This window comes from Equus przewalskii, chromosome 3 (assembly GCF_037783145.1).
Source record: "Equus przewalskii isolate Varuska chromosome 3, EquPr2, whole genome shotgun sequence".
In the NCBI taxonomy this organism is placed as follows: domain Eukaryota; kingdom Metazoa; phylum Chordata; class Mammalia; order Perissodactyla; family Equidae; genus Equus; species Equus przewalskii.
In genome coordinates, this window is record NC_091833.1 from 87,853,989 (window position 1) to 87,868,160 (window position 14,172).

Here is a 14,172-nt window from a genome sequence, read left to right on the forward strand (position 1 = left end):
TTCTATTTTTATAGTTTTTGAGTGGTAATTTTAGTATTTCACATTTCAGGAAAAATAATCATATACAAAGAAATAGCATTCCTATATGCCAATAATAGAGAATTATAAAACATAAGATATTACACTTGCACAAAAATAACACATCTAAGAATAATCTTATTAAATGCTACCTATTTTAAGAAAATTATAAAAATGTGTTGATAAATTTGAAAGAAGGTAAATGAAGAAATACACACCCCTTGCTGGGTGGAAACACTGAATACTTTCCAGTTTAAATTACAAATTCAATGAACTTTTAACTAAAATCCTCTAATCCCAAATTTTAGTTCAACAAAACTATTGTGAAATTTCTTTGAAAAATAAATAGGCAGCAATTCCCAAAAAAACCCCAAACAAACCTGAAAAAGAAAAGAGTGAAAGCATAGACTACATTCAGATATGAAAACATAAAAAAAGCACAGTTTAAACGTGATTCTGAAATAAGAATAAATAAAAAGAAATATTGTGCAGAGCCTTTAGCCTCCAAATCACCTTTATAAAATTTAATGTTTTAAATATTTCAAATATCACATACTAATGAGAGGCAGAGTAGTTAATAGTTTGGCCCCTAGAGTCGGACCGCCTGAGTGTAAATACAGCCGTGTGGCTAGGAACGTGTTATATAGCCTTTGTGTACTTCAGTTTCCTCTTGTGAAAGAAAACGCATAATAATAGCATCTACTGCTGGATTGTTGTGAGGATTAAATGAGTTAATACACGTAAAACACTTAGAACAGAGACTGACACATAGCAAGTTCTCAATAAACATTGCCCTTATTTTTACGTGAAGGGGAACGATATTCAGGAAGCAGTTGAGGCTAGGATTTAGCATTAAAGACACTATGTTTTGGCTCCTGCCTGTATTTTTAGCTTTCTCTCTCCTCAGTTACCATCTGTAGCACCCTTCCTGTTAGCCATAACAAACAACTTTTACTAAGCTCTACACATATTGATGGCTCATATCCCTGCTCCTTGGTGTGTATGCTCTCTAGGATGCGTCCCGCCTTCACGTACCTCATGTCTCCCTGTTCTTCAAAACTTCAGGACCCCCTCTGGAAAGCCTTTCTGACTCCCCAGTTTGACTTTGTTTCTTTACTTACGTTTTAAATTTTATTTTATTAATCTTCTTGTTTATTAATCTTCTCGTGAACAATCTGCACAATCACCGCAGACAAAGTCACTGTAGAATCTTGACTCCTTCAGTTGTCCAACCTCCAGCTCACCTTTCGCCGGCACCAACGCTGGCCTTAGCGGTCTCCCTGACCTTCCCACTCCGTTCTTGTTCTTTTCGCTGTATTCTTGAGGTCTGTTTCTTCTCATACAGGCCAAGTCTTGCAAATCTATGTTTGGGTTAGTTTTTTAGTTGCTGTAATCCGAGGAATCGTAAATCATGCTGAAGCCAGTTGTCTTGCCACCACCAAAATGGGTTCTGAATCCAAGTACAAAGATGACGTCTTGTGTGATCTTGTACAGTTTGGCTAGTTTTTCCCGAATTTCTGTCTTAGGTACTGTTGCCTTCCCAGAGCGAAGGACATCAATGACCATTCGTTTCCCCTGAAGTAGTCGGTTGGTCGTGAACTTCAGGTCTGGATGGTTGCTGTGTCCCTTGTGATGGCAGTCAATCCTCAGGCAGCCAGCGAGGGAAAAAGCCAGTTTGATTTGATTTAGATGGATCTCCCTTGTGTTCCCATGGCAGCCCGAGCTTTCTTTATCATGACACTCATTGCACAGTAAATCAGTAAGTCACACAATAAATTCATCTGTATCCTTTGTTCGACTGTAATCTGTCTCTCTTTTTTAAAGACAAGGACCAGGACTGTTTGGTTTCCTATTGAGTGTCTGGGGCCTAGTAGTTACAAAAGGATATACTGAATGAGTGAATGTACCTATAGCATACTATGTACACTCCATCACTGCATTTATTATATAATATTATTATAATCCTGGAGCTGTCACCTCCACTAGACTGTAAGAATATCTCTTATCTAAATTTTTATTATCGCTTATCAGAGTGGATGCTTAATCATTGTCTATTGAATGAGTGGAGTTGATACAATTAATTCACTATTTATAAAATAATTTTTTTTCCAGGTTTATTGAGATACAGTTGATGTATAATACTGTATTAGTTTAAGGTGTGCAATATAATGATTGGATATACGTATACACTGTGACACAATTACTAAAAATACAATTTTTAAATGTAATAACTTATGCCCTCACAAATTAATTAAAAATATATAGCCACAGAAATTGTTAAGATGGTAAATCTTACCACAATAAAAAAAAATAGCCACAGAAAATTAGAAGAAAATAGAAGTAAATATTAAATTATATAAACATATAGTTTATATGATCATATAAACAATTTAACTATAATTAAAATATCTAAAAAATTAAAAGTTGAAAGACAAATAACAAACTTGGAAAATGTTTGAGTAAATCTAGAAGGCAAATGGACAACTTTTTTTTCTGTTTTTAAGGAAGATTTGCCCTGAGCTAATATCTGCCGCCAATTCTCCTCTTTTTGCTGAGGAAGACTGGCCCTCAGCTAACATCCATGCCCGTCTTCCTCTACTTTATATGTGGGATACCTACCACAGCATGGCTTGCCAAGCAGTGCCATGTCCGCACCGAGGATCTGAACCGGCAAACCCCAGGCCGCCAAAGCGGAAAGTGCACACACAACCACTGCGCCACTGGGCCGGCCATGGCCAACTTTTTATTATATAAGTAATTCACACAAATCAATAAGAAAAACACCAAATAGATAAATAGCCAAACAACATTAATAAAAAATATACAAAAGAGGAAATGTAACTGTATAGCTAATAAAAACATTAAATAACCAGTGATTAAAAACACGTATAAAGATAGCTACATAATATTTTCTCTTATAAAATTAACAAAGTTAAAATAAATGATGAAAACCAATGTTGATGAGATTGTAAGACATTGATAATTAGAATACAAATTTGTATAATATTCATGGAAAGCAATTTTTCAATGTATCATGAACCTTGTATTTTTTCATATCTTTTCATCTGATTTCAGCAATTTATCATAATAAATTAATTCTAAGTATATAAAATGCTATGTGTGCAAATATTTTTATAGTAGCATTATTTATGACAGAGGGAAATTAGAAATAAAGATTCATTCACAGGAGAATAATTACCGAAAGCACAGAACATCCATTTGATGAAATATTGTAGTCATTAACATTTTCAAAGAATATGCAGTAACATTAAAATATTTAAGATAAAAAACTAACTGAAAAAATCCTGACGGTAAGTTGAATAATCAGTATGATTATAATGGTGTAATAAGTTATAACAAATATATAGAATTATAAGAAAATACAGGGGCCAGCCAGGTGGCACAGCAGTTAAGTTCGCCCATTCTGCTTTGGCGGCCCAGGGTTCACTGTTTCGGATCCTGGGTGCGGACCTATACACCACTCATCAAGCCATGCTGTGGTAGGCATCCCACATATGAGAAGTAGAGGAAGATGGGCATGGATGTTAGCTCAAGGCCAGTCTTCCTCAGCAAAAAGAGGAGGATTGGCAACAAATGTTAGCTCAGGGCTAATCTTCCTCAAGAGAAAAAAAAAGAAAGAAAATATATTTACTATACTGTATTTGAATGGAGAACAATAGTTATATTTTCCTTCTTTTATATGTTTAATTTTTTTTTTTTTTGAGGAAGCTTAGCCCTGAGCTAGCCACTGCCAATCCTCCTCTTTTTGCCGAGGAAGACCAGCCCTGAACTAACATCCATGCCCATCTTCCTCCACTTTATATGTGGGATGCCCACCACAGCATGGTTTTTGCCAAGGGTGCCATGTCCACACCTGGGATCTGAATCAGCGGACCCCCAGCTACTGAGAAGCAGAATGTGTGAACTTAACTGCTGTGCCACTGGGCCGGCCCCTATATATTTAATTTTAATAACAAAAATGAACATAAAAATAAAAAACTAGTCAATATTAGATATAAAAGTTTATGGATGAGCAATTAGATACATTCCTGCTAAAATTAAGAAGAAGGCAAGGATCTCTACTCTCACCACTTCTATTCAACATCATACTAGAAGTCCTAGCTAATGCAATAAGACAAGAAAAGGAAATAAGAAGTATACAGATTGGGAAGCAAGAAATAAAACTGTATTTGTTTGTGGTGATAATGATTCTCTATGTAGAAAATCCCAAAGAATCAACCAAAAAAAAAATCCTGGAACTAATGAAAAACTATATCAAGTTTGCAGGCTACATGGTAATACACAAAAGTCAACTGCTTTATTATTTACTGGTAATGAACAATTAGAATTTGAAATTAAAAAGACAATACCATTTACATTAGCACCAAAAAAAAAGATTAAACACTTAAGTGTAAATATAACAAAATATATACAAGATCTACATGGGGAAAACTACAAAACTCTGATGAAAGAAATAAAAGAAAATCTAAATCAATGGAGAGATATTCCATGTACATGGATAGGAAAATACTGTAGTGGTGGATCCATTTATCAAAACCCATAGCATGTTCAACACAAAGAGTGAACCCTAATGTAAACGACGAACGTTAGTTAATAATAATGTATCAATATTGGTTTGTCAGTTGTAACAAATGTACCACACTAATGCAAGATATTAAAAATAGGGGAAATTGGAGGTGGGAGGGAGTGATGTGCTATATGGGAACTCTGTAGCTGTAGTTGCTCAAGAAAAGTTCTATTAATTTTAAAATATTTATTGACAAAGGCTAAGTTTTTTCACGGGGGATGACTGGCCCTGAGCTAACATCCGTGCCCATCTTCCTATAGTTTACAAGTGGGACGCCTGCCACAGCATGGTTTGATAAGTGGTGCATAGGTCTGAGCCCGGGATCCAACCCGGGGAACCCCAGCCTGCAGAAGTGGGGTGTGTGAACTTAATGGCTACACCAGTGGGCCAGCCTGACAAAGGCTAAGTTTTGAAATGTGTACTGAGTATTTATTTGCTAATGACCAATAATTTATCATTAAATTATTTCAGATTTCGTATGAGAAAACAAAGGAAATGGATAATTGTCAGGATAAGTTGATTAAGCCGATTAAATTGGAACATACGTAGATAAAAACAACATAACTTCACATGCATTAGGATGGATATTATGAAAAAAAAACCCCACAAGGAAATAACAAGTATTGGCAAGTATGTGGAGAAATTGGAACTCTTGTGCATTGCTAGTGGGAATATAAAATGGTGCAGGTACTATGGAAGACAGTATGATGGTTTCTCAAAAAATTAAACATGGAATTGCCATTATTCAGCAATTCCACTTCTGGGTATAACTCTAAAGAATTGAAAGCAGGGACTCCAGCAGGTATTTGTACACCCAGTTTCAAGGTGGCATTGTTCACAATAGCCAAAAGGTGGAAACAACCCAAACGTTCATCAATCAATGAATGGATAAACAAAATGTGGTATATAGATACAATATTATTCAACCTCAAAACGGTATTAATTTCTGATACACGGATGAAACTCGAAGACATAATGCTGAGAGAAATAAGCCTGACCCAAAAGAACAAGTATTTCATGATTCTATTTACATAAGGTAGTTGGAGTAGTCAACTACAGAGAGAAGTAGAATGATGGTTGCAGGGGCTGAGGGGAAGGGAAAATGGGGAGTTATTGTTTAATGGGTAGAGAATTTCAGTTTGGGAAGATGAAACAGTTCTGGAGATGGATGGTTATGATGGTTGCACAACAATGAATGTACTTAAGGCCACTGAATTGTACATCTAAAAATGGCTAAATGGTAAATTTTTATTTTTTTGTGGCTGAGTAGTCTTCCAGTGTATATACACCATATCTTCTTTACCCAATCATCAGTTGATGGGCACTTAGGTTGCTTTCATGTCTTGGTTATTGTGAATAATGCTGCAATGAACATAGGGGTGCAAAGATCTATTTGTATTGTTGATTTCATGTTCTTTGGATAAATACCCACTGGTGAGATCACTGGATCATAGGGTATTTCTATTTTTAATCTTTTGAGAAATCTCCGTACTGTTCTCCATAGTGGCTGCACCAGTTCGCATTCCCACCAGCAGAGTATGAGGGTTCCTGTTTCTCCATATCCTCTCCAACACTTATTATTTCTGGTCTTGTTAATTATAGCCACTCTCACAGGTATTAGGTGATATCTCATTGTAGTTTTGATTAGCAATTCCCTGATGATCAGTGACGTTGAACATCTTTTCATGTGCCTGTTGGCCATCTGTCTATCTTATTTGGAAAAATGTCTGTTCATATCCTCTGCCCATTTTTTGATGAGGTTGTTTGTTTCTTTCTGGTGTTGAGTTGTATGAATTTTTTATGCATTTTGGACATTAACCCCTTGTCGGATATATGATTTGCAAATATTTTCTCCCAGTTGGTAGGTTGTCTTTTCATTTTGATCCTGGTTTCCTTCTCCTTGCAGAAGCTTTTTAGTCTGATGTAGTCCCATTTGTTTATTTCTTCTTTTGTTTCCCTTGTCTGAGTAGACACAGTATTCGAAAAGATGCTGCTAAGACCCATGTCAAAGAGCATACTGCCTATGTTTTATTCTAGGATTTTTTATGGTTTCATGTCTTCCATTCAAGTCTTTAATCCACTTTGGGTTAGTTTTTGTGTATGGTGTAAGATAATGGTCTATTTTCATTCTTTTGCATCTGTCTGTCCAGTTTTCCCAACACCATTTATTGAAGAGACTTTCCTTTCTCCATTATATGTTCTTGGCTCCTTTGTCAAAGATTAGTTGTCTATAGTTGTGTGATTTTATTTCTGGGCTTTCAGTTCTGTTCCATTGATCTGTGTGTCTGTTTTTGTGCCAGTACCATGCTGTTTTGATTACTATAGCTTTGTAGTATATTTTGAGGTCAGGGATTGTGATGCCTCCAGCTTGGTTCTTTTTCTCAGGATTGCCTTGGCTATTCAGGGTCTTTTGTTATTCTACATAAATTTTAGGATTCTTTGTTCTACTTTCATGAAAAATGTCATTGGGATTCTGATTGGGATTCCATTGAATCTGTAGATTGCTTTAGGTAATATGGACATTTTAACTATATTTATTCTTCCAATCCATGTGCATGGACTATCTTTCCATTTCTTTATGTATTCTTCAATTTATTTCAATAATGTCTTATAGTTTTCAATGTATAGGTCTTTCACCTCCTTGGTTAAATTTATTCCTAGATATTTTATTCTTGTTGTTGTGATTGTAAATGGGATTGTATTCTTGAGTTCTCTTTTTGCTACTTTGTTGTTAATGTAGAGAAATGCAACTGATTTTTGTAAGTTGATTTTGTACCCTGCCACTTTGCTGTAGTTGTTGATTATTTCAAATAGCTTTCTGGTGGATTCTTTAGGGTTTTCAATATACAGAATCACGTCATCTGCAAACAACGAGAGTTTTACTTCTTCCTTTCCAATTTGGATACCTGTTATTTCTTTTTCTTACCTAATTGCTCTGGCCAAAACTTCCAGTGCTATGTGGAATAGGAGTGGTGAGAGTGGGCACCCAATCTCATTAATTGTTTTCTTCATCTCCAGGATTTCTGTTTGGTTTTTTTCAGAGCTTCAGTCTCTTTGATGAAGTATTCCTTCTGCTCATTAATTTTATTCCTGAGCTCATTGAACTGTCTTTCTGAGTTTTCTTGTAACTCATTGAGTTTCTTTGTGATAACTATTTTGAATTCTCTGTCACTTAGATTGTAAATTTCTGTGAATTCAGAATTGGTTTCTGGAGACTTGTCATTTTCCTTCCATTCTGAAGTGTTAATGTAGTTCTTCATGGTGTTTGATGAAGTGATCCTTTGCCAGCACATTTGTGGTAGTATCAGGTCACAGATTCTGCCTGCCGCCATTGTGGGGGGAGCAGGAGCTGTGTCTTCTGATCCCACTCCATCTGCTGAAAGTTGTGCAGGTAGGGCTATTCTGTGTTTGCCTTGGCCAGCCCCAGCTGTTCTGCAGGTTGTGCTTATGTGGGCAGGACCTCTGTGCTGGGGAGACGAGTTGGGCAGCCTAAGTGAGGCTTCTGTGCTCATCAGGGGATCAGCTGAGCAGCTGTATGCTAGGTGGGAGTGGTGCCTCAGTTGGTCCTGTGGGCTTCCCTACTCTGCCACCGGGGGTGTGTTCCAAGCATGCAGGGTGCCTTCTCACCTGTGCTGCACTAGGATAGAGGGGTGTCCATGCAGAGGTTGAGCTGCTGCCACGTGGTAGAGAGCAGTCCCAAGGCCTGGCCGCTGCAGGATGTTGGGCATTCCCATGGGCCAGGCTGCTACTCCAAAAGCGTTCACAGATGCCAGGTTTTCCCCACCTCCTCTTACAGTCACACCAGCTGCTGTGTGGGAATCCTTGAACTGGCTTGCTCCTGCTGGTGAGTGGGAGGGGTGTGCTTACTTAGTTCCACTGCCTCCTGGGTATCCACTCCACCCACCTTCAGATGCATAGCTTTACGGATCTCTCAGCAGTCCTGTTGTGCTGTGCAGGGAGTCCTCTGCTAGTTAATCAATGTCCATTTAGTTGTAACCTAAAGGAAAGAGACTGAGAGAACAACTCACTCCACCATGTTGCTGACGTCACTCTGTAAATATTCTTTATTTTGTAAACTTTATATTTGTGTATTTATCACAATAAAGCATTCCTTTTGAAAGAATGAATGAAAAAAGACCTTGATGAATAAATAAACCTTAATGATGATAATAACTTAGTACTGAGTCTTAAAGAATTCTCCAATATTTATGAAAATAGGTTATGAATTTTTGAAATATTTATGATTTAGTGAATCAGTATAGAGGCTTCATCTCTCTTAAACAATTATCAAATATTTACTGAATATTTTGCTCATAAAAGGGCCCATGTTAGGTCCTAGGAGAGAATATATATGCCCCTACCCTCAAAGTGTTTACAGTTTAGTCAAGGAGAAAACATAATAAAAACCATAAAATGTCTAAGACTACAAAATATTATCTCTCAGGTACCATGTGAATGTGAAAAACATTCACACTCTAGGAATTCTATTTTCAAAACATTGCTTCATAATGCTTTGTACAAATGACAGAATTTTACAGTTGGAAGGATCCTTAGAGATCATTCAATTTAACCTTTTATTATATAAATCAGGGTTTTGAGACCAAGATAATAGAGACCAGAATTCATCATTCAATAATTCATTTATTCATTTGACAAATTTTTATTGAGTATCTACTATGGGTCAAGCTCTTTGTTGGAGGTTGCGATTTATAACCAATGTTACAGTCTTCACAAATCTTATAGAAACACATAGAAACAATATATAATCCAGCGTGGTAAGTCTGTGCGTGTGTGTGTGTGTGTGTGTGTGTGTGTGGTGTGTATGTGCATGTGTGTAGGTAGAAGGGTGGAGTAGAGGTGCCTGAAAACTGTGAGTTGAGTCCTAAAAATGAAAAATGACAAGATGTTCACCAGAGGAAAGAGGGAAGGGGGAAGGGAGGCTATTCCATGTAGACGGAGTAGCATATTTGAAGTCCCAAAGATGAAAATGTTTGGCAAGTGGTTCAGGATACCCAAGTCATAAAAGTTAGTGGGGAATGGAAAGAAATGATTTGCAGATATTAGCAGGGACCAGGTTACAAAGGACTTCATGAACCATGTTACTGGAATTTTGGCTTTATCTTGAAAGAAAAAACTGCTATTGAAAATATTTTAAGCAACTGTATGAGTTAGGTTAATACTGTACAAATAGACCTCAAAATACAAAGCCAAGGTCAAAATAGAAAGTCATTTATCACACATTTGTCTGAAGAAGAAGTTCCCAGTTGTCAGGTGGCTCTTTCCCACAGTGATTCAGAGACCCTGGCTGCCTATGTCTGTGGTTCATCTCCCTCCCTAAAGCCTCACAGTGTCCTCACCCCCTGCACTCATCAGTTAGAAGTGGAAATCTTAAAAGCTTTGGCCTGGAAGTGATGTACATAATTTCTAATCACATTCCACTGAAGAAAATAGTCACATGGCTACCTCTAGATACAAACTGGGCTGCACATGAAGCCTCTGGCTGGGCAGTCACTCTATATTCTACAGTCAATGCATAAATTTTGGTGTTTAGCTAGCATTCTCTGTCACAAGAGGGTGACATGATCAGAGCTGCATTTTAGGAGAATCATTCTTGCACTGACCACAGGGAATGGGTAATAGTGAAATCAGGGAGAATGTTTAAGAGGCTCTTTGGTTAATCCAAGTGAAAAATATTTTGGCTTGAACAAACATAGTAGCAGTGTAGATGGGGAGAGACAAGTTCAAGAATTAGTTAGAAGACAATGTCAGCAGACCTCAATAATCAATTAGATGTTGAGATTGAGTTTAGGAGACAAGTCAATGATGACCTAGATTTCTGACTTGCGCAACTGGGTAAAATTGAGAATCCAGTAGACTTTGAAAAGCAGATGGTGGTGTAAATATTTTGAGTTTGCAGCATGAGATATCCAATGGGCAGGTAGGTACTTGAGACTAAAGTTTGAGGAGCGATCTTTTCTGAAAGTATAGATGTGGGCATTATCAGTCAGCCATAGACAATAGTTGAAGCTCTGGAAATAAACTGAGATGAATCACATATGGAGAGGTAAAAAATTATTTTTTCTCAAGTCTTTAAAAATATTTTTATATTGTTGTAAAATATACATAACATAAAATTTACCATATTAAGCATTTTTAGCTGTACAGCTCAGTGGCATTAAGTACGTTCACATTGTTGTGCAACCATCATCACCATCCATCTCCAGAACTCTTTCATCTTCCCAGACTGAAACTCTGTAACTATTAAATGATTTTCCCCTCCCCTCAGCACCTGGTAGTCACCATTCTATTTTCTGTGTCTATATGAATTTGACTACTCCAGGTACCTCATGTAAGTAAAATCTTACAATACTTGTCCTTTTATGTCTGGCTTGTTTCTCACAGCATTATGTCTTGAAGATTCATCGATGTTGTAGCATGTGTCAGAATTTAATTCCTCTTTAAAGCTGAATAATATTCCATTATACGTATATACTACATTTTATTTATCCATTCATTGGTTGATGAACATTTGGGCTGTTTCCACCTTTTGGCTGTTGTGAATAATGTTGCTATGAACATGAGTGTATAAATATCTACTGGAGTCCCTGCTTTCAGTTCTTTGGCGTGTATACCCAGAAGTGGAATTACTGGATCACATGGTCATTCTTTGTTTAATTTTTTGAGGAAGTGCCATACTCTTTTCTACAGTCTCAGTGTTTGCTGTGCATCCGTATCACTTTCTGAGCTTTAAAAAATACGCATGCTCAGTGTCCATCCCTGGAGACTGATTCAGTAGACCTGAGTAGACACCCGATTTCTGTTTCTTTTTAGAATTCATATTTTAAAAAATATTAGTAAATTAAGAGGTGGGGGGCCGGCCCAGTGGCGCAATGGTTAAGTTCACACGTTCCACTTTGGAGGCCCAGAGGTCGCCGGTTTGGATCCCTGGTGTGGACATGGCACCGCTCAACAAGCCATGTTGTGGTAGGCGTCCCACATATAAGGTGGAGGAAGTTGGGCACGGATGTTGGCTCAGGGCCAGTCTTCCTCAGTAAAGGGAAGAGGATTGGGGGCAGATGTTAGCTCAGGGCTAATATTCCTCAAAAAAAAAAAAAAAATTAAAAAAAGAGGTGGTTTTTAAAGAGTGAAAATAAAAGAATATGAAACAAAAAGTTCAAGTCCCCCCTGTTAACATTTGGAGTGTATCCTTATACAAACGCACACACATTTTGTATTTTTAAAAAACATAAATATGATCACACACCATACATAGTGTAAGATCTTTCTATGTCAGTACACATAGGTCTAGCTTGATGTTTTTCAACGGATGCATAATATTCTATGGTATAGGTGAACCATATTTTATTTATTTAACCATTTACCTACTGGTAAATATTTATGTTTTTCCATTTTTTCTATTACAGACAATTCAGCATTTAACAACCCTGAATTCATAACTTTGCATATGTGAGAGATACAAGATATTGCTAAAACTGGAATTGCTGGGTTAAAGGGTATGTACATTTTCTATGTTCATGGATATTTCCTGACTGCCCTTCAGAAAGGCAGCTGATACTTTTAAGCTCCTACCATTAGTGCATGAGAGCCAGTTTCCCGTACTCTACTTGACATCGGGTATTACTAGTCTTTCTTTTTTTGTTAATATGGTAAAGAAAAGATGGCATTTCATTTCTGTATTCATTTGGGTTTCTCAGATTACTAATGTTTCCATATATATATTTTTTTTTTTGAGGAAGATTAGCCCTGAGCTAACATCTGCTGCCAATCCTCCTCTTTTTGCTGAGGAAGACTGGCCCTGAGCTAACATCCGTGCCCATCTTCCTTTACTTTAGATGTGGGACGCCTACCACAGCATGGCTTGCCACACGGTGCCGTGTCCGCACCCGGGATCCGAACTGGCAAACCCCAGGCCGCCAAAGCAGAACATGTGCACTTAACTACTGCGCCACCAGGCCGGCCCCCATTTTCATATTTTTATTAGTCCTATGTATTTCCTCTCCTGTGAGTTGCCTTTTCATCTCCTTTGTTTACTTTCCTGTTTTTGTCTTTTTCTAATGAATTAGAAGGAGCTCATTAAATATAAAGCATTAAATCCCCTGTGTGATATATATGTTGCAAATATTTTCTTACAACAATTTGTCTTTTAACTCTTTTTAAAAATAGTTTTATTGAGATATAATTCCAATACCATACAATTCACCCACTAAAAGTATACAATTCAATGTTTTTTAGTATATTCAGAGTTGTGCAACCATCACCACAATCAATTTTGGAACATTATTTAACTCTGGTTTTTGTTTTTTTGGCTTTTTTTTTTGCTTGAGGAATATTGTCCCTGAGCTAACATGTGTGCCAATCTTCCTCTATTTTGTATGTGGGACGCCACTACAGCATAGCTTAAAGCAATGGTGTGTAGGTCCACACCCAAGATCCCAACCTGTGAACCCATGGCTGCTGACGCAGAGCACATGAACTTTACCACTGTGCCACCGGGCCAGCCCCTTTAACTCTGTCTTAATGTATTTACGTGTGCAAAAGGTTTTCATTTTTGTGCAAACAAATTTATTATTCATTTCCTTTAGTGTTTCTGGACTAGGAAAGCAGTCCCCATTCTAAAATTATAAAGATATCCTCTTATATTTTCTTTTTAGTACTTCTACAGTTTTGTTTTTCATCTGTGTTCTTTTTAAAATTAATTTTTGTTTTTATTAAAGTATTTATTACCCCAGTCCCTTTTCCACTTCCAGCTCTTTAGCTGTTCTAGAATTTGTACATCTCCGCATTTATTCTTTGCATAGTATTCAGGTACTACTACCTTTCAATTCATTAATGTTAGACTATCTATTGATTTTCTATTATCAGAGATAAAGACTTAGGTCTCTTATATCACCATTTCCTGTTGGTAAAAAAAATTACTTTTTTTGTTAAATTGATATTTAGGGTTTGCATTATTTTTAAATAAATGTTATTCATTGCTGAATATTGTTGTGAACTGTGATTGTGTTCTGTCTCTTTGTTTTTCTTGTAGTTTAATAATGGCCTTGTTTCTTCATTTGCTTAGTTGTCTTTTATCTATTGCTAAGTCTTCTCACAACTGCCAGTAGCTCTCAGTACAATTTTCTACAAGATCAACCTCCTCTGTTATCAGTTTCAAACTTTTTTCTTGGAGTCAAGACTCTTGGAGACCTTTGTTCCCCTCTCTAGTGATGCCCTGGGCCTGCTCCTTTCTGTCTATTTGTCATTTTGGGACTTCTCTTTGTTGACATCTTCAGAATTCCTTTACTTTCTTCTGATTTGGATTCCATAATATGAATCTCATTCTTTCACTTTTTTGGTTTACTCCCTCCTTGTCATGGAGTGTATCCCCCAGTAGCTTTGTCCAGTGGCATAGTGAGGACAGCCCTTGCCATGCCCGTCTCCTGAGTGACACTGCTGCTGTCTGGACCACTTGCCCTCTATGCCTGGTGGACAGCTGCCACATGGGGTTTCCCCTCCCTTTTTTCCTGTGCTAGATCGCCTGTTTTCTGTATCCCATTGACTTCCTC

The 14,172-nt window shown here is 37.2% G+C and overlaps 1 pseudogene; it reads right to left on the reverse strand.

The window, feature by feature from the left end:
- Positions 1-1,258: 1,258 nt before the first annotated feature.
- On the reverse strand, positions 1,259-8,334 carry LOC103559346 (small ribosomal subunit protein eS24 pseudogene; annotated as a pseudogene).
- Between the last annotated feature and the right edge of the window lie 5,838 nt (positions 8,335-14,172).